At 36.0% G+C, this 21894-nt stretch overlaps 1 long non-coding RNA gene across 1 annotated transcript in view; it reads right to left on the reverse strand.

Annotated features, from left to right (window-relative positions):
* Positions 1–651: 651 nt before the first annotated feature.
* Positions 652–21894, reverse strand: part of LOC310893005 — a 90550-nt gene continuing 69307 nt past the window's right edge. The window contains exons 5-8 of the long non-coding RNA XR_014578641.1: positions 5796–5908; positions 4822–4930; positions 2583–2756; positions 652–1177 (exon numbers count right to left, since the gene is read on the reverse strand). This is a non-coding gene — a long non-coding RNA (uncharacterized lncRNA). The remainder of the gene's footprint in view (positions 1178–2582; positions 2757–4821; positions 4931–5795; positions 5909–21894) is intronic.

Genomic DNA, 21894 nt, shown 5'->3' on the forward strand with positions numbered 1-21894 from the left:
AAAACTGACAATGGTTTATAATTTTCATAGTCACCTATAGCTTTCACATTCTGCTACCACACTTCCATCAGAAATTCTGCAGAGTAAAACAAGAAGTTAAATGCATAAGGGAAGTGCTAATGTCAATGTTGTGGTCTTTTTTATTATTATTATTATTAGTGACATCATGAAAATATCAGATAATTTTTAATGATTTGTTTAAACCTAGTTAGAGACCAGTAAAGACTAATATACTAGCTCCTCTATTACTTAATTTTCTAGTAAAATACATCGCAGAAAGAGCAGTATAATTTTTCAGCCTCCATCTAGTTATGTATTTTTGCACTGACAAGTCCATAATATGTCATAGATTTGTTACACAAAAACATCAGCAGGCAGTAATCATACCTAGTTGCTTGTTCTTAAGGCAAAGATTAACACTGAGAAGATTAGTAACTCTCATTTAGCATGAAGATTGTTCACACTTGGATTTAGATTGTTGCAGATTCTAAGAAAATGAAGTTCCTTAAAATTTGCTGTGTTTTTAAGGTTTGCTTTACAAGTAAAAGTGTTAGAACAACATTTTTCTTCAACGAAAACTAAGAATTTTGGAACAAAATATGACACAGGTGAATTCCATTAACCCATTGAGTGCAAAGGAAGGAGCAAAACAGTACCAATAATAGTTAAAATAATAATAATTTTAAAAAAAAAAGCTCAAAGATATGATTTATATTACAGTGGGATTCACTGTATGTCATTTTGCATTTTGTATTAAGTTGCAAGGAGGAGCATGGAAGAAGATATTAATCTAGAATGTTTGGTTTAGGAGAATACTAAAAGGAGGCATTATTGTCTCAAAATAAGAACTTAAGTTTATAAAAAATTAAAAGAATTCATTGTTTTGTGATAGGAAATTTTAAAAATGGCACGAACATGGATTTTGTAAATAACCTTTACCTTGAATTTTTCAATAAAACACAGCAGAAGTCCTTAGAAATATCCAGAATTTTGGGCATATTTTCAATCAGAGCTAAGTTGAGGCTGTGGAGGACAGAGATAAAGGCCTCTCCTGAATCTCCAGCATGATCTGGTAGATGCTGGAGGTAGATGCTGGACGCTTGTGATCTTAATTGGACTACCTGGAGAATGGTAACCAGTAGACCTTCAATGTGGAGAGGGGAAGATCTGGGAAGATCTACAATAAAAACAGAGGGGAAAAAATCACATTCCGCAATTAATCAAGTCCCCCTGTTCTCTCAAAAAATCACTAAGGCTTTTTTACGGAAGCATTCTCTAGACATAGGCATAGTCCCATACAGAGTTTAGAGGACTAGTTCCTCCACTAAAAAAAAATAATAAAAAATTAGCAATCATGGTGTACCTTTGACAAATTTAAAGCATATATGATCTCTCTGAGCTTCTAGGACTATTTTGCACATATGAAGCAGGTAGTTTATCTTCTACTAGAAATGCTTGAGCTCTTCTATTTTTAATGCAGATCATAACTAATTGCATACTCCTAACTGCTCATCAGCACTGTAAGCAGATATTATTTGCTACCAGTTTTTTAAAAAGAGGATACGTTTGTATAACTGCAAAATAGAAAATTATAACCGGCATAGGATGTAATCAGCAGGGAGAGAAAGCTGAGGTGTATCTCAGTGCAGGGCTGCCAAGGATTACCATGTTACTCCATCTTGTTATGAAGTAACAGCTAGCTTAGGTATGTTCTGTTAAAATGGAGCTGGCAACAATGGTTTCCTTTTCCCTTTGAGTCAAAAAGTGTGAAAACAAACTTCTGCTCTTAAAATTTTTCCCCAAAACCGGATGAAGTATTTGGCAGTTTGCTGATGAAAGACGTTTTGTTGTATTGGTGCACAAGATTAATTCTTGATAATATTGCAGACATTTCAGTCCCGGTACCAAATCAGCAAAAATACTACTGGTAAAAGTGGACTTTTTATTTGAGTTAAACTAAGAAATCTGTGAAAGTTTGGGAGAGGGGGACACTGAAATACATATTTTTATAAGCTGATGGTGAAACAAATACAAAAAAAAAAAAAAAAAAAAAAGGAAATTTATTTGAGGTCAGCCTTGGCTTACTTGGGGGATTTTTAGACTTCGTCTTCCTCTTTTCTAGTTTACACATGTAATTCTGAAATACATAGGTCATTCAAAATTAAAATTAAAAGAATTTCAATTTTGTAAATGTTGCTTAAATGCTTTTATATTTCTATAATGAAATATTTTAATTTTAAAAAAAATCAAAAAAATGTTTTGTTCTTTAGAAAAACTTCTCTTGTATTGTTTCTACTGGATTTCTGGGAACAAACACACATGCCATATCTATGCCTGATTTCAGTCTCCAGTTACATCATTTTCCACCAAGTGAACTCATTGCCATGCAAAAATTGTTCCACTCTAAATGCAAGGGCTATTTTGATTGTCTTTCATGCTTCATTCCCCTTCTCTGAGTCATGCCAATGTTCATGGTTGTCACTTCTAGCCTTGGCTTGCACTGTGTAATTATGAGAAAAGACTAAGCTACAGCAGAAACCTGAATAGAGCATAAAAGTAAATCAGAATGGTAAGTTTGCCACCTTCTGAACAGGTGCGATGTGCAGTCATTCCTTGTGTGATGGTGAGGTAGTGTTAGCTATTATCTGTAGCGGTGGCATTAATTCTGAGCAATCAACTTGCAGTCATCACGGATGGCTCTGTGTAAAAATTACACACACACAAGATGTCTTACCCCCTTCTTTTCTTCTTTTGACCTGGAGAGGAAACCCAGGACAATCTAGCTTTAATCTGTGCCCCTACAGTTTTTGATAAAGTTATTCTACTCTTTTCTCATGAATCTTGTCAATACACTAACAATCACAACTGCTGTTTCCATTTCAAATATAAAAGGCAAGTTTTTTAATTTTACTGAGAAAGCAGGATGTCCAGCTCCAGTGTGCTGCATATGTATCCAAATGAGAGCCATCTGTTGACATACAGCAGGATGTATGTTATCCTGTAAACCCTAGAGCAAATATGAGGTTAATTGTTTTTCATTTCAAAAATACCACTTTTATAAATGCAACATAATTTGTTTTGAAGAAAAATGAAAAGAAGAAAACAATAGGTTGTGCAGAACAAAACAATTTAGTTAGGAAATAAGCATGAGAAGAGTGGGATATGTGCCACACTGCAAAGCTCATTCGCCAATACTGTATTTGAAAAATTACAATGAGCATGTCTTTCAAACATTGAGTCTTGAATGGAACAATAGCATGTAGGACATCCTGGGGCAGTGGGGAGAGGATAAATCCTTCTCCCGTCTAGGGGCTCATGACATAGCCAAACCAAATACTCATTGTGCCAATTCCTGTACCATGATGCCCTGCCAAGCTCTGACTATGGACTGGCTCACCTCTGTAGCTGTCTGCCTCAATGTTTGTAAAATGAGTTATTGCACCAAAGGCCAGACTGATTTTTCAGCTTGTAAAACAATGAGATATTAACAATTATATTATTCCCCATGTACACTACTGGTCTGAAGAGCATTATCTGTGCCTTCCCTTAGCCTTCCCTTTCTACAACAGTTGGAAGGAACAACACTATATATATGGAGGAACCAGGCCTCAGAACTTTCCTTAGGAAAACTCTAATTAGTTTTATTTGGCTATATTTTGTAGGCAGTTAGTATCCATTTTGCTCTTAACTCAGCTTAAAATAAATAAATAAATAAATAAATAAATAAATAAATTGCACTGTTGTTCACTATTGTTACTAATATTCTGGTATTTTAAAGTTTTTCTGCACTACCCAGAGATGGCTGGACTCATAAGTAACAAGAACACTATTAATGCAATGGTAGGACCATACCTTGGCAATCTATATGAAATTTCGAAGGAAAGCAGAAGCACAGGCTGCAAGAGAAAAGGGCTTGAAGAAGGCAGTAGGAAGTCATGCAAATTTAATGCAGATGAAACAGCTTCCAGTTACTCACAGCATCAAAGCTTGAAAAGATTAATTTTTGCCTGGTAATTAAGACCTCTATTAACTGCTCTTCTAGACTCTATCTGCTCCTAAGGAATTATTTACTGAAGATCTAGGAAGAAGCCTAGCCTGAGGAGAAGTAAAATACTCTAATTTGAATTACATTTTACAGGAAATTTAAAGATAATGAGTAGAAAGAAGAAAGAGTTTGGAAGAATCTGCAAGAAGTCATTCTGGTTTACCTTTTAATTTCATGCTAGCAGGATACAGAGGTGCTACAGACACTTCTTTTTAAATGCCATGTTTATTTTTGTAAATATATATATTTGCATACACATACATACATAGAGATTCCTCTTATGTTGCTACCTCATGTCTGGTGTCAGAACAAAACTTGTGGCACCTACGTGTCTTTGGGAGAGCAAACATAGTAAAGGGGTTATGGCTAAATTAATTTGCTAAAAATCATCACAGCAATTTCCTTAACATAATAAGAGAAAGGTTATTTTCTCCTTAAAAAAAAAAAAAAAAAAAAAGGTTTTGTACATAGGGTTCTGTACATAGGTTAATATTCTTAATATTTGCAGTCTATGTATAATTCATTTATTAAATTTATTTATTTTTGTCATTACTATAATCTTTTTTTTTTTATTTTTTATTTAGTTTCTACATACACACATAAATATTCATGTGGGTATAATTTTTGCCAGTATATTACACAGTGGCCTCATATAGATGAGGTAATTTCAGAAAAATGATCAATCGTGACTTGTTTAGTGCTGCCTAGTTTATCAGTGACAGACAAAAAAAAAAAAAAAAAGAGAGAGAGAAAAAAAAATTTGCTTTTAATATCACCATCCCAGTTGTAGCTCTCCAGGTCACCATGGTGTACTACACATGAACTTGAGTTTGCAGTTGAGTAGGAGTATCCACTTATTTTGAGAGCTAATTTGCTGCAGTTCACCTGCCAAGAAAGTGGATACATAAGATCTTTGATTAGCTGGTACATTGCAGGAATTTAAAACTGTGTCTATTCTGCATACACTCTGTATACCATTGTCAAAGAATAAAGGAAATACCCCAGTATGAGCTTACTCTAAAAAGGAGGAACACAGAAAAGTTGCTTCACTCCTGTTTGGTATTTCAAATAGTCATTCAGTAGAAGCCTTGAAATTCTGACAATGGCAGAGCAGCAGCATCCCTTTCTACATCTTCACTTTAACTGTCCTTATTCATCATCTTCCTTGATTAATCAGGAATAATCACAGTTTAACAGCATTGTTGTCCCTGCAGTGCTTCATCCACATAATGTTCTGATACAGATGTGTTCTGATGGCTCTGCTGTGCTTGAAGAACTCTAGATTTTTCTAAACTTCAGTTCAGGATTTCAATTAATAACATGCACATGCAATATGTTCAGCCCATCCTGCATGCATAAGCATATTAAGACTGAGCTATAACACTCAGAAGTTGGCAATTTGATAATTTCTAGATATTACATAGCTTGGTCAGAGCAGTGAAGATGCCAAGAAATCATGGGTGAACATATGAAGTCTTTCAACATCATCCACATGACTTAGAGCTGGAGAAAGAGGCCTTGTTCAAGGAAAACTAGATGTGTATAAGCTCTGTATATTCTACAAAGAGAGAAGTACTGTGTATAATTGCAATTGTCCTACTGAAATAGAGGAAAACCACATTTGTTTAATTTCATCAGCATCCTCAGATCTCAATTTAGATATTCTACCAAGTGCTAATCCTGCCAAAAATACACATTAACTTCCACATATGCCCAAATATTAGAGCTGCTGTGTGGCTATCGGATCTACCTGGTTATCCCTGCAGCATAAGTCTTGCCATGTAAAGGTAGCACAGGACCTGGTTTCAGGGAATGAAAGGCTGGAAGGTCACAGTCATCATGCTTCTAGCTTCCTTCTGTGAGCTGCAAGAAAAATTCACACTATAAAACTCCAGTAATCGCCACAGATTTGGGGAAACTCCTTATATTGCTGAGACACTGATCTTCACAACTAGTCTAGATACTGCTTTAAGTTAGATTTGGTCTGGCAAACTAAAGCAGATTGAAGACAACAAAGAATTTGACATCTCATGGTAGAGTCCACCTCGTACTGTAATAACAAAACAGCACTGTAGTTATGCCAAACCCAACAGTGAGTGGTGAAGATAGGGTATATATTTTAGTTTATATCATTACAGTTAAAAGTGATCTACTCAGTCTATCTGGTCAGAGCTGAGCTATGCTGGATGTCAAAAAAAGCAGACATGAAAACATATTGATTATACTCAAAAATTCTCAGAGTGTTATAACATCATAATTCTTACATAACACACACCTAACCCTTTAATTACAGTTTCTCAGCTTCTAAGACTACTTAAATGCATATGTAAAAGTGTTTTGGGAAGAAGTGTAAAAGCAAATACTGAACAGATGCAGAATGCTGTCCAGAGAAGTAATGTCCAGAAAGGTATCAAATCATGTAACAGATGGTTCATCATACAGATACTTTTTTCATCTCAAAAACATTTACACTGAGATTATGGTGATTTCTGCAACATCAACAAGCTCTCTGAACACTGTTGATGAGAAGGGGTTTTTTTTTCAGTTTCTATGAGCTTAACTTCCATAACTTTTCTGACTACATTGCGTACTTCCTTTCAGTAACCATTATTCACAAGTTTATAGATTGAAGTGACTTTTCTTTTACCTTTCACCTGTTTGAATAATGTATTACTTTAGTTAATAGTAAAATTCAAGCTCTCTCTTCCTCCCTCGTTTATCATATGCACCAATCGAATTAATATCGAATTAGGCTGCAGGCTATTTTGTGCAAGGGTTGTTTCCAGCAGCGTATTTGCAGAGCATTTACTACAAATGGGTCTGCTACAATTGGGTGTTAGCAGAGTACAAGTAACAGATATTATTAGCAACAACAGAAGCCTTAGGTTCAAAGATCAGGTGAGGTTGTATCTAAAAACAAATGAGACAATTTCATTCTACTGGCTAGCAAATAGTGATTACTTCACAAAATGAATTCAATACTTGCAACCTCTGGTGAGAATTCCTGATTGATGGGAGTTCTGGCTGGTGCTGCTTGTCAGAGCTGTCAGAGTATAACCTTGACGTGTACATTTCAGCACTGCCTGCTACTCTCTGTCACTTTCACTACATGCACAGCTCTAATTTGGAGTTTTCAATGAATGGTCATTTTGCCATTACTGATTTTTCCTCATTTAACATTCTTGATGCTGCTTCTCCACTCTGCTTTTTATAAACGTACAAGAGAGGTAGGTACAAGGTAAAAGCTACAACCACATAAGGAAACTTCAGATAAAGCTGACACAGTAGCAAAATGGTAACTTGAATCCAGATGTGCTTCTTCTTTTCTGCATGGTGATTTTATTGTATGTTTTTTTTTGGCTAGGTGAGTTGCTAAATTGAAATAAATTGCTATAAATTCAACACACAATACAATTATTAAGAACACTTACATTTTTAAAGCCTAAAATGGCAGCATATTATCATTTTAAGCCTAATTCAACAAAAAGCTATCATTGTGAAGATTTTAATAACACTGTGCAATGTGTATGAAATTGCTACCTATAATAGCAAAAGCATGATAACTCATGGCAAATTAACATCTTTATTAGTCAGCAAAACTGGCAGTACAAAATTGCTGGAGAAATTTGAAATATGTTTGACAAGGTGAGACTTATAACAGATGGGATTATCTAAATGAAATACCATTGGAATATAGAGATTTTGTATCATAGTACAATATTGAAAAAATTGAAATATGATTTGAAGGTAGCATACTCGATGCACAGTAATTCTTAGAAACTGTAGAGAATTGTAAACCTTATGATAATAATATAATCATATACTATTCGAAGAGAAAATTCCTATGTGACTGACATAAAGAAGCAGCTTAATGGAAAGAAAATCATAGAAGAGGGTGTTACACCATAATGTTCATTTTTATGAGCTGCGCATGTAGTCTAGTCTGTAAAGTAGTGCAACTTCACATCTTCTGGGGAGCTCAGAAAGATAATAACTTGGTAGACACCTGGAGAGTGTTTCAAATGCCTAACTGTGAGGATTTTGTACCATTTTGACCCTAGAATAATTGTTTGGGACTAGCTGTTATGACATAAGACCCATATGAGACACAGATCTTTTGATGAAGCAGCTGGATATCAGGCATGAGACCCTAGCACATCTAAAAAGGCAACAGACGACAAAATTCAAGTGTCTGAACCCTATGTTCACCCCTGCTTAGTTGTCTTGCTCAAGCAGCTGATGGAAGTTGTTGTCATTCATAGCCCTGAAATATTTCTTCCCTTATTCAAGTGACTTATACATCAAACAAATTGAAAAGAATTCCTATCTTCAAAAAGGACAAAGAGGACCCAGGGAACTACAGGTCAGCCAGCCTTACCTCAGTCCTTGGGAAAGCAATGAAGCAGCTAATCCTGGAAACCATTTCCAGGCATATGAAAGACAAGAAGGTGATTGGGAATAGTCAGGATGGATCCACAAAGTGTAAGTCATGCTTTACCAGCCTGATAAAGAATGAAATGACTGGTTTGGTAGATGAGAAGAAAGCAGAGGATATTGCCTACCTTGACCTCAGTAAGGATTTCAACACTGTTTCACATAAGATCCTCATAGAAAAGCTGATGAAATATGGGCTGTCTGAGCAGACAGTGAGGTGGATTGAACAGCCAGGCCCAGACAGTGGTGATCAGTGGTTCAAAGTCTAGCTGGAAGCCAGTAACTAGCAGTGTACCCCAGGGGTCAATATTGGGTTCAGTACAGTTCAATGTCTTCATTAATAATCTCTATGATGGGGCAGAGTGTACCCTCAGGAGGTTTGCTGACAACACAAAACTGGAAGGACAGGCCGACAGACCACAAATGGACCTCAACAGGCTGGACAAGTGAGCTGACAGGAATTACATGAGGTCATGTGGTGGTTTTACCCAGCTGGGCAGCCAAACTCCACCACAACCGTTCTGTCACTCCCCCTCCTCAAAAGAAGAGTGAGGGAAGAAGGCAGCATGCTGGAAAGAAAATAAGGCTCATGGGTTGAGATAAGGATATAATTATCCTTAATTAAAGGGAAAAGGAAGAGGACAAAAAAAAAAAAAAGGCTGTGCGGAAGCACAGAGATAGGAAAAAAAAATATTTTCTACTTCCCATCAACAAGCAATGTTCAGCCATTTCCTGGGAAGCAGGGCCTCAGTACGCGTAGTGGTTGTAGGGGAGGACAGATGTCATCATAATGAGAGCCCTCCACACACACACACATTCCTTCCCCTTTCCCCCCTTGTATTGCTTAGTGTGACACCATACGGTATGGAATATCCCTTTGGTCGGTTTAGGTCAGCTGCCCTGGTGATGTCCCCTCCCCACTTCTTGCCCACCCCCAGCCTACTGGTTCTGGGGGGTTTGGAGGGTGTCTGGGTGCTGTGCCAGCACTGCTCAGCAGTAGAAAAAAAACTGGAGTGATACCAGGGCTATTCTAACTACAAGTGCTGAGCACAGCACTGTATGGGCTGCTGCAGGGAAAGTTAACTCCATCCTTGCCAGACCAGTACAGGTCAATAAGGGGAAGAGCAAATCCTACACTTGCAGAGGAACAACCTCATACAACCTCATCAACCTGTAGTATATGCTGGGGGCCAACTAGCTGGTAAATAGTTTTGCAGAAAAGAACCTGGGGATCCTGGTAGGCAAATTGAACATGACCCATCAGTGTGTTCTTGTTGCAAAGGAATGGTGTCCTCCACTGTACCAGAAGGAATTCTGCTAGCAGACTGAGGGAGGTGATCCTACCCCTCTACTCAGCATGAGTGAGACCACACCTGGAGTACTGTGTCCAGTTCTGGGCTCCCCAGTAAAGAGAAAGAGTCCAGGAAAGACTCCTGGAAAGAGTCCAGGGCCTCAAAGGCCCCAAAGATGATTAAGGAACAGAAGCATCTCCCCTTTGATGAAAGGCTGAGGGAAAGGCTGATAGAAAAGCTGTTTGGCCTAGTAAAAAGAATGCTCAGGTGGGATCTCATCAATGTGTCCAAATATCTGAAGAGAAGGTGTAACGAAGACCAAGCCAGGCTTTATTCAGTGGTACAGTGACAGGACAGGAGGCAATGGGTACAAGCTGGAACACAGGTGGTTCTTCCTGAACCTAAGGAAAAACTTTTTTACTGGGTGACACTTATCCTCACTGTATAAGGGTGACCAAACATTGGAACAGACTGCACAGAGGCTGTGGAGTCTCCATCCTTTGAGCTATTCAGAAACCATATGGACATAGACCTGGGCAACGTGCTGTAGGTAACCCTGCTTGAGCAGGAGCATGAAACAGATGACTTGAGGAAATCCCTTCCAATTTCAGATATTCTCTGACTCCGTGAAGGGGAAATCAAAAGACCTCTTGATACTATGAACAGTCAACCCCCATTCTTACCTACCTAACAAATAAGAACATAATTCAAGTCCACAGTCTATGTGCATCCTAGCATATGACCTCAGGAGTCCTTAAATCCCAAATCCCTCTCAGCAAAGAGAACCGTGTGCAATTCTCAAATTGCAGTTGAGTAAATGTGTGCAACTGCTGAAGGTATTCTTACAGACTTAATAAAACTCATGCCTTGCTATAGGTATCTACCCATCTATGATTCAGGCACACGTATGCAGTGGTGCATGTATCAAGCATTCATTTGTGTATTCATGCAAAACACTTGTCTGGATTCAGAAAATCAGATTCTTAGTATACAGCTGGTAGCATCTCTACTTTATCATGCTTCCTATTGCTTTAGTTTTGTGGCTTCTCTCCATATTAATAGAATCTCATGGCTAGCTCTAAAAATATTGTTCCCCTTACTATGGGAAAAGTTCCAGTGTATTGCATTATATAATGTATATACTTACGCCAGTAGTTCTGTGGACATTACCTGATAGTATTTTATCTTTTGTTTTTCTTTTTGTGATGCAGTTCATTAAACGAATTTCTTCCTAGATCCTGTTGTTTTCATCATGATTCACTAAAGTCCTCTGAGACTAGAAAAGCCTCCAGGGTGTATATGCTCAAAACAAACCTGAAACTCTGGAGAACTTACGTTTATCTTTACCTGTCTACTTAATCAGCTTAATTTGTTAGGGTAATATTAAAATTAAATAATAAAAAGCAAGGAACTGTGTAAGAATTAGTCCTCCTACACTGCTTGAAAGACATTACTTTTCAAACAAGTAAATGATCCCTATCTTGTTTGCACTAAAGCTAAAATGTAAAAACTTACTGTAATACATTTGAAATTGCCCAAATACCCATCTTATAAATTTTCATACAATATTTGCTTTAATAGACATGAGAAACATTGTAAACCAGTAAATGGCTAAAGAAAAAAAAAAAGAAAAAAGAAAAAAAAAGAAAGAAAAAATTGACGGACATTATAAGCCATTTTTTTAATTAAAAAAAAAAAATTAGAAACCCTTGTTTTCAACAATGACAGCAGACATCTCACACCAGCCAGGTCCATATAATCCTCACATGTCTCTGAAGCTGTTGGTCTTAAGCTCTGAAGCTTTACACAGATTTAGAAGCTTTCACACAGAATCACACAGAATCACACACACAGAATCATCTAGATTGGGAGAGACCTCCAAGATCGCCTAGTCCAACCTCTAACCTAACACTAACAAGTCATCCACTAAACCATATCACTAAACTCTACATCTAAACATCTTTTAAAGACCTCCAGGGATGGTGACTCGACCACTTCCCTGGACAGCCCATTCCAATGCTTAACAACAAATTCCTTTAATATTTCTGTTAAAATAATATGAATGTCCAACTGCAGATTGGAATAGTTTTGAAAATTTTAAAAGTATGAAGTCTAAAATGGAAATGTAAGCAATAAGTCATAATTTTTTTTCAAGCCATTTACTTCACTGAGACAGAAGAACTTACTCTCCTTTGCATCAGGTGAGCTGGAAGTCAGGAAACCTCAAAAGCCTGTACGGTTCTGAGTCTATTTTAACAGAAACATCTCATTTTTATTTATTTCATAGATTGCAAAGAAACTTTGAGAAACACTACAAAATTTGAAAGTAATTGAATTTGAATACTTTAATTATACTCTCTTCCTAAGTCTCCACCTAATTCTTATCCACATGAACCAGTTTTGCTAGCATGGTGGGAATGGACATATACTGCAACGTTTTCACAAAACTGAACACAAAATTAAAAATCCTAATGTCACTGTCATTTTCACCATGCACAGGAAGGGCAGAGATTTTAAAGTCATGTTATTTTGGTAAAATGAGAACAATTACTGTTGTGTCATTGCTTAAGCACCAGAAGTTTTCAAATCCCTTCAAATTATATTTCTAGATGTTTTTATGCTTGAGATATTGCAAAACTAAAGCAGATCTTCATACTCAAAACATGCTAAGTACCCATTTTGAACATGTGGTTGCACTTAGCAATAATAATGTTCATAATATTTCATTAGTGGCCTCAGACATTATTCAATGGATTCCAGCTCATACTAAAATTGTACAGCTCCTTTGACCTTCAAGACACTTACAAAATACTAGTTGCCTTTTTGCAGGTTAAAAAAAAATGTATTTGCAATATATAATATAATAATTAGGAAACTAATTTTTCCTTTTTTTCTCTCTTTTTTTTTTTTAATAGCTATTTGACATAAGCTACCGCTTTCATACTAAATCACCACTAAGATGGATGCATATTATATGCTATACACATCTGGCACTGCACAGGCAATCTAACTTGTCGTGGTAAGAAAGATGTTTCTCTGTATATGCGACTTGTGTTTGACAGATGACAAGCAAATGATTCAGGTACATGAAAAAAAATGTGCAAAATTACATTCAGCTCATAATAAAATAGTTCATTTACAAATTTGCCTGGGAAACTTGGAAATATATTCAACTAATTGACTATACAAATTACAAATATATGAGGGAATAGATAAGTTTTTGCAGTGCTGTGAAAAAATGGTAGATTAGTGATGCAATGTACTGGCTCTGTCTGGGATGAAGTTAACTTTCCCCACAGTAGCCCACATAGTGTTGTGCTCTGCACTTGTAGCTAGAACAGCCCTGATAGCACACCAGTGTTTTGTCTATTGCTGCTCAATGATGGCACAGCATCAAGACTCCCCTGTAGCCGGGGGGTGGGTGAGAAATGGGGAGGGGACATCACCAGGGCAGCTGACCTAAACCAACGAAAGGGATATTCCATAGCATGTAGTGTCACACTCAGCAATAGGGGGGGGAAAGGAAAGGGGGGGGGGAAGGGAAGGTGGCTCTCATTATGATGACATCTGTCCTCCCCAACAACCACTATGTGTATTGAGGCCCTGCTTACCATGATATGGCTGAACATCACTCATGGGTAGTAGAGAATAATTGTTTTTTCTCTCTCTTTGCTTCCATGTCTTTTTTTTTCTTTTTCTTTCTTTTTCTTTCTTTTTCTTTTTTTCTTTTTCTTTTTCTTTTTCTTTTTCTTTTTCTTTTTCTTTTTCTTTTTCTTTTTCTTTTTCTTTTTCTTTTTCTTTTTCTTTTTCTTTCTTTTTCTTTTTCTTTTTCTTTTTCTTTCTCTTTCTCTTTCTCTTTCTCTTTCTCTTTCTCTTTCTCTTTCTCTTTCTCTTTCTCTTTCTCTTTCTTTCTCTTTCTCTTTCTCTTTCTCTTTCTCTTTTTCTTTTTCTTTTTCTTTTTCTTTTTCTTTTTCTTTTTCTTTCTTTTTCTTTTTCTTTTTCTTTTTCTTTTTCTTTTTCTTTTTCTTTTTCTTTTTCTTTTTCTTTTTCTTTTTCTTTTTCTTTTTCTTTTTCTTTTTATTTTTATTTTTATTTTTATTTTTATTTTTCTATTTTTCTTTTTCTTTTTCTTTTTTTCTTTTTCTTTTTTTCTTTTTCTTTTTCTTTTTCTTTTTCTTTTTCTTTTTCTTTTTCTTTTTTCTTTTTCTTTTTTATTTTTCTTTTTCATTTTTATTTTTATTTTTTTTCTTTTTTTTTCCCAGAAAGTTAGTTCAAAATGTTTCATAGAAATAAAACATTAGCCGTCTGATTATACTCTCAATATTCTCATTTCTTTCCTCCTTATTTTTGAGCCATAACCCTAATTCATATACCTCTGTTCTTGACTCATTATAGGATCCCATCTCTTTGTTTTTCTTTTTCTTTTCCCTTTAATTAAATTATCCTTATCTCAACCCATGAGTCTTTTTCTTTCCCATCACACTTTCTTCCCCCTGCTCTCCCTTTGAGAAGGGTGAATTAGAGCAGTTGTGGTGTAGTTCAGCTGTCCATCAGGGTGAAAGCACCACGTGCAAGTACGCCATTGCCAGGTTACTTCAGAATGTAATAAATCTTTGGCTAAAAGATCCAATACATATGTAAAATATTATTTCTGTTTTTATAATGGTCACATTTGTGATCCATGTGTAAGGGAAGAAAATGGCTATATTTTATGACATAAGACAGCAAAAGACTGGGATAACCCTGAGGTGATCCACAAGAAATGGAAACCATTAAATGTATAGTAGCTGCTCGATTTCCGTCTAAAGTGTTACGAGTGCTGTAGAAACCTTTGAAGGCTAAAAGAAACGACTAAAAGAAAGAAAATTCAGGATTACAGTCTCTAAGACTTATGGCAGAACTGTGTGAGGTTTCTCACTTGTCATACTTATTTTCATTTCACAGGATATGTCTGCCAGACAGAAAGGAAACAGTTGCTTCAAAGTGAACTTTGAGGAACATAATGAAAAGGCCAAACAATAAGCCTTATCTCTCAAATCCATCTCAATTTTTAATAAACTCCTCCATCATTTTCTTTTTTAAAACATCTACAGCTGACTCAAAAATTTCAGCAGATAATGCCAAATGGTTTTGATATGTCATCAGACTTTTATCATGTTTAAATGTCAGTGTCATACAGGGTAACACTCAAGAATGAAGATTCATCAATAATATTAATGTTTCTACTAATAAGTTTGAGCCTGATTTTCAGCAAGCTACTCAAATATATTTACTTGTATTGTAGGAGGTCAAAATGATATCTTTGTTAGATTCCCCACTCCAGAAGTGTTTGCAGTGCTCAAAGATGAGATCCATGCAGAGCCAACCTTTAGCATTATACCAAAAAGCACATCAAAAAAAAAAAAAAAAAAGTTTTGCTCACTGTTTGGAGTGGAAACTGTATAACAGTTTCCTATTTACATGTGTGTAAATAGGAAACTTTAGCATCCAAAAAACTTTTCTGGATTAGTTTAGTAACATGAGTCTAAGGAGGCATTTCACAACACTGTGCCTGGGATGTAAATTTTTAAAATTAAACACATTTAAGAAATTTAAATTTTGTGAGTCGTGGTTGAGCAGACCAACTCCATATTTGCCTCTTAATCAAGCCTGCACCTCGTAGCAGTTCTTGCACATAAATGCCTTGATGATTCCAATCCCTTTGATATATACTGCATGTCCAACAAATATGAACTGCACTGTGTACAAAAACATTAATTCAAAAACATGTTGATGACTGTGACAATAAGCAATTACATGAAGTTGTGGGTTCTCACCCCAGGGCTTATTCGTTCATCAGGAAGGTGTTAACTCATTGAAGACTTTTCCCTTATATTAGCATATGACAGTATCCCCTTCAAAATAACTAGATTTCTTTTACAGGCAAACACACCCCAAGTTGCAGGCATCCAGAAGGTTAGCCATTTCTGAATGTATTACATCCAAGAGAATAAATTCATTAAAGATTTATGATCACCAGAGTTCACTTTCAGATGAAATTATACTTAAAGATATCACCTTTTTTATTATTTCATCAAAAGTTTATTTTTTCATAATGGAAAAATAGAAAAATGAGTAGTTAAAAAGAGAATATACCACTAAAATGGGATTACAAATACTATTAAGAAGTAAAGTTTAGACTTTCACATCAAGAGAGTGGCCTAACTCAGAAATCTGGCTTTGTCTTTCTGTGTTCTGTCAATATTTTCTCTCACTGCATTCAAATACAAGCCTCCTGATGTCATATGTCTTTTGGAAAGTTATGCCATTGAGAATACAGCTTTTCTGTGTACGCTACCGTAGGCCACAATGACTCACAATTGATGATAACTCTATTGCTTCATGTGGTATTTCACATACCAGATGAGAGGATGAGACCGCATCTGCAACACACATACTTTATTTAATTCATAAGATAACCTAAATTTTGTTATTATTGTTGCAGAGACTACACAGTATATTAATAATACAATGAAAAAAAATACATTTTGACAGCCACCCTTGTTAATTTCATAAATTTTTAATATCATAACTATCTATTAGACAGTTAGGATAATTCATGAGACTTTGTTGGGTTTTATGCTTTTTTACCTGCATCATCAGACTTCAAAGAAGGTGTCTTAACCAACAGAATATACATAAATCTAGATAGGACATGACACTCTTCCCAGGTATCTTGTTTGAGCTAAGACACTGTGCAGCAGGGCACAGAAAACATAAAGAAAGTGAGAAGGAAGAGAGCACATAAAATTGAAGCAGTTGGATAGCCATTCAGGAATACTAAAAATCAGCCATCCTAATATATATATATATATATATATATATATATATATATATAATATATATTATATATATACATATATATATAAAATATCTGGATACAGATATATAAATAGATAAAATATCTGGATACAGTTATAAATGTATTAAAAAAATATGAAAATATTACCTAGCTGAAGCGCAAGTGCACTGGATAAGGTAAGAGGTCCATACAGACCCATGCCCTTTCTTTGAGAGTAACTATAAAGTCGTAATATGGGAAGGAGTTTAGGTTACACTACACACAACAATTATTCCCTCTACTTACTTTCTCAGGACACCTTTCCAACCTATAGAGATTTCTTAATGGTTTATCTACTAAACATTTTCAATTGCCATTGATGAAACAGATACCAGGTGGATTCAAACAGCTACTATAATGCATTTTGTCACTTTGTTTTTGTTTTTTTTTTTTCCATTAGCAGTTTATTCTGAGAAGTGCCAAAGTGCCCTTATACTTATTCTCTTGTACAAAAGATGAAGACCCATGGCATCCTGTCTTGGATCAGGAATAGTGTAGCCAGCAGGACCAGGAAGGTGACCATCCCCTTGTACTCTGCTCTGGTGAGGCTGCACCTCGAGTACTGTGTTCAGTTTTGCGCTCCTCACTACAAGAAGGACATCGAGGCCCTGGAGCGTGTCCAGAGAAGGGCTACAAAGATGGTGAAGGGCCTGGAACACAAGTTCTGTGAGAAGCGGCTGAGGGAGCTGGGGTTGTTTAGTCTGGAGAAGAGGAGGCTCAGGGAAGACCTTATTGCTCTCTGCAACTACCTGAAAGGAAGGTGTGGGGAGCTGGGGGTCAGCCTGAATTCTTGCACATAACGAGCAATAGGACTAGAGGGAATGGCCTCAAGTTACAGCAGGGGAGGTTCAGGTTGGAAATTAGGAGAAATTTCTTCTCACAAAGACTGGTTAGGCCCTGGAACGGGTTGCCCAGGGAGGTGGTGGAGTCACCATCCCTGGGGGTGTTTAAGGAAAGGTTGGATGTGGTGCTTAGGGACATGGTTTAGTGGGTGATATTGGTGGTAGGGGGATGGTTGGACTAGATAGTTTTCCAATCTTAATGATTCTATGATCCTATGATTCTATAAAAAGGCTCTGGTGTTACAAATTCTCTTAATCCCCTCTGCATGAGACACAGATTCATCCCCGAAAGGTGCTTCCAAATATTGTTGCAACTTAAAATTCTGCCTCTTTGGTCTATAGCAAGACCCACAAAAGCAACTCAAATTGAAGTTGATAACCCAAGCCATGCTACCTGAGGCACTAGAATAATGTCCTCTGTACATGAATTGTTGTGGGAGTTTTCCAGCCCAAATCTAAAGGAATATTCTCTCTATTCTACCTCTCCGTGGTTAATGGAATATTTCATTTATGAGACCTTCTGTTTTTTGCTTATTGTGCTTTCATTTTTACTAGGCAACTTTTTTATCTATTCAAATACATTGTCTTTTTAAATTAAACTATTTTCGCTATTGTTCAAACCTTATAGGTCTATTGATAGAAGTACCTGTTAATACAATGATTTCATTATTACTCTTTCTAATAATGCCTGTTTTTGTGGCACACATTATGTATTTACTGTCACTGTTGCTTTTCTTTAATATGAGTGTAACCTAATCTAAAAGAAATATATAATACATATGAATACAGGAAATATAAAAAATGGAAGGGAAGGGAAGGGAAGGGAAGGGAAGGGAAGGGAAGGGAAGGGAAGGGAAGGGAAGGGAAGGGAAGGGAAGGGAAGGGAAGGGAAGGGAAGGGAAGGGAAGGGAAGGGAAGGGAAGGGAAGGGAAGGGAAGGGAAGGGAAGGGAAGGGAAGGGAAGGGAAGGGAAGGGAAGGGAAGGGAAGGGAAGGGAAGGGAAGGGAAGGGAAGGGAAGGGAAGGGAAGGGAAGGGAAGGGAAGGGAAGGGAAGGGAAGGGAAGGGAAGGGAAGGGAAGGGAAGGGAAGGGAAGGGAAGGGAAGGGAAGGGATTCAAAAATGCAAACTATTGCTTCTATTAAGAACATGAGAGACCAAGAGAAAGCTGACAGCTATTGAAATCAGGAGATATTCTATGAGTGAGGAGAGAGTTGTATTTTCCTTGACCACAATTCATTGCCACAGGCAATATATGAGGAACTGAGAAGCCTTGAGAAAATGTTCCTATGGATTAAATAAAGTGGCTTTAATCACTTTAATATTTTAATGTAGAAAGTTGTCATTCACAGTTATTGTTCATAAAAATAGGAGACATTCATTCTGAATAAGCAATAGAACTTTCCTTACTAGTGCACCTTTCATAAAAATACATATTTAAAGGCCTCTCATACTGTTTAATAATACAGGAATGGATCTGAATAATAATTAAACCAGGAACTGAAGTAGACAGAAATTAGGTAGCATTAGTGAATGGATTTTTTTTTTCTTTCTAAGAGATATAAGAGCTAAAAAATTGTACAGAGCATAGGCACAGACTTTGAAAGAAGCAGTACTGGAAGCAATTCCATCTGTGGCCAAGATGTGTTATGGATAATTCTAAATGTTTGGTGACTGTTGCATAAAGTAAAGACACAATAATATGAACTAACCCACTGCAAATTTTCAGAGAATGACTGGGGAAAAGAAAACATAGGGTCTGGGTTTGGTTTTTTTGTGTGTGTGTCCTGTTTAAAGTTGGTAGTGGTGGTGGTTGGCTGGTTAGGTGGTTGGTTGGTTGGTTGGTAGGTTGATTGGGGCTTTTTTCCTTTGGATTTTGGCATTTGATGAACCCTGGATTTGGGTTGTATAGATCATGCTACACATGGTTTTGGCTGTTAAGGTTTATAAAAAAATTCACATAAGCGAACATTAGTAAGATATTAAAATCCTTACTTTAGCCACCTACCCCTATTTAAATATTCAGAACAAGAAAACACCCAAGCTGATATGCAGAGGAAAGAATATGGTATAATTAGTCCTAGATCAGGTGCCAAAATACAAGTAAGCACTCAATGAAGATGGAGATGAAAAATAAATACTTGGATGAGTGCGTCCTGTCATTCCTCCCCGCAACTGCATCCATGTTGGAAGTTCCAGCCAGACTTCTTTTGATTGGAAAAGACCACCATGAAATAATTTGTTATGGTTTAGTAATATTTATGTAAAGAATTTATTTAGCAAAGTTTGACAGCTGGACAATGGAAGATCCCAGTCACTTAAATGAACAATCATCCTCAGTACCCACTCCTTTGGGTTGCTGTGTCAGCTAGGATAAAAAAGGTTCTTCCCTGCAGCACTTCAAGTGAATCTGAATCCACGTTTTTACTATTTATTTTCTTTTTGCTGACATCTCTGCCCTTCTCTGAGTTTAGCAAAGAATATACATATACATGGCAGTTAAGGTACTATCACACAAAAAATAATATTTTATTTAGCTATTGATCAATCTGACTTTATTCATCGAATTCCACTCCCCCCTCCCAAAAAAAAAAAAAATCATATTTCAGTATTTCAATTTTACACTCTGTGGAAAGCAAACAACATTTGTGCAACTTTCAGATTTTATATCTGTGTAATTTCTCTGCAATTACTTTAGACATCAGAACTCCCTCTCACTATGATTGCAGCTTTTTCATCAAGATGAAACTTAGGCTGGTAACAGCCATTATTAATCAGAAGCTATAAGGTCTTCTTAAAGCAAGAGTTCCCAACAGAATACAAAAATACCTTATTATTAATGGAGATTATCTTGTGAATTTATTACTATTTCAAACCTATTAAAACAATTTTCATCGCTACTATATTTTGGTAACAACTACAATTTCTTATGCAAAAACTATGCATATTTATGAACCTCTAGGGTATGTTCAGTCCTCCCTTTCACTGAATTGAAGAGTATATCACTTTTTAATTTTGATAATTGTATTTATTTCTATTTTGCAGAAATAACATTCTTTGTCATCGTAACAGAGAACAGAGAAACACTCCTTTTGTTTGAAATGTAGTTTGTCATTCCTTTTTCTCTTTTTTGAGAAAAAAAAAAAAGTTATTTTTTTCTTTTAGACCATTTTTTGTCACTTTTCAGAAATAATTGAGACTGTTTTGGTAAGATATTTAAAAGGCTCTTAGGTCTGACCAACAGTAAACTTCTCTTAAACAGTTACCTTTGTCTCCATTTAATCACTAAGCAATTTTTTCTGTAATTTACAATTGTTCTTTCATTTAACCAGAGGAAAGGAGATGGGAATTAGTATTTATAGAACTATAAAAACATTTTAAAAAAATAATTTTAATTAACTCTTTTTCTTTCTGCTTTAAATAAGCTCTTCTTTTCTGCAGTCCCACAAAATACATTTTCTCTGTGGGTTTTGTATGTCTTTCAACTTGCTAAGATGGTCTCATAAATTATTAAAGTTATCTGTCATTGCTATAATTGCAAAACTGAAAACTACCTTTGAAACATAGGGGTAAAAAAGGTGAAGTGTAATTCAAAATAATCTCTCTGTTAATAACTTGTCTAGCCAGCTGTGTCACTATTGGGGGAACAGTTTTTCTTACTTCACCACAAAACTGTGTTTGTTCTACATAATGTCTGATTTACTTCTTTCCTCAACTCATGCTTCATCTGCATTTGATAACAAAGGTCATCTGATCACATAGACGAAACAATCACAGATGGGGAAAAAATAAAAACAAAACCCACAAAAAGAACAAGAAAAAATACCTAAAAGATTAAGGAATATTTTAAATGTCAGAGAGATGCATATGTTAACAGGATGTTGATCCATTCTTAAACCAGGTTCAGAAAAAATTCCCCAGACATAGTACATCTAATGTAATATGTGCCAGATGTAGAAGGGCACAAAACTCTCCAGTCTACACATATTAGTTAATGCAACTTCATCAACTAATAGTACTGATGTCATATACTGAACGGATCATAATCCACAGCAGAACCTGATACAACAATATCCTGAAAAACATTAAGTTCATTCATTCTTTCTATGAGTGTTGCAGACCTCATTGTAACACTCCATTATTACACTGAACCATTAATATGATTCTATTTGGATATGAGACACACCCTAAACTTATAAGGAAACCAGCAAAAAGGAATTATTTATGATGAAAATATAAGAAATTTGCTGATAGATCTACCTTAAAGGAATTTTGTTCAAAATCCTTTTTCATTTTGGAGCCAAGAATCGCCTAGTAGAAGAACACTGCATTTCCCATTGATAACAAAGGCAGACCAAATCCCTAACATAGGGACCCCTATAAAATTTTAAATTAAATGCAGAGA

The sequence above is a fragment of the Anser anser genome (genome assembly GCF_964211835.1).
Source record: "Anser anser genome assembly, chromosome: 1".
Lineage (NCBI taxonomy): Eukaryota > Metazoa > Chordata > Aves > Anseriformes > Anatidae > Anser > Anser anser.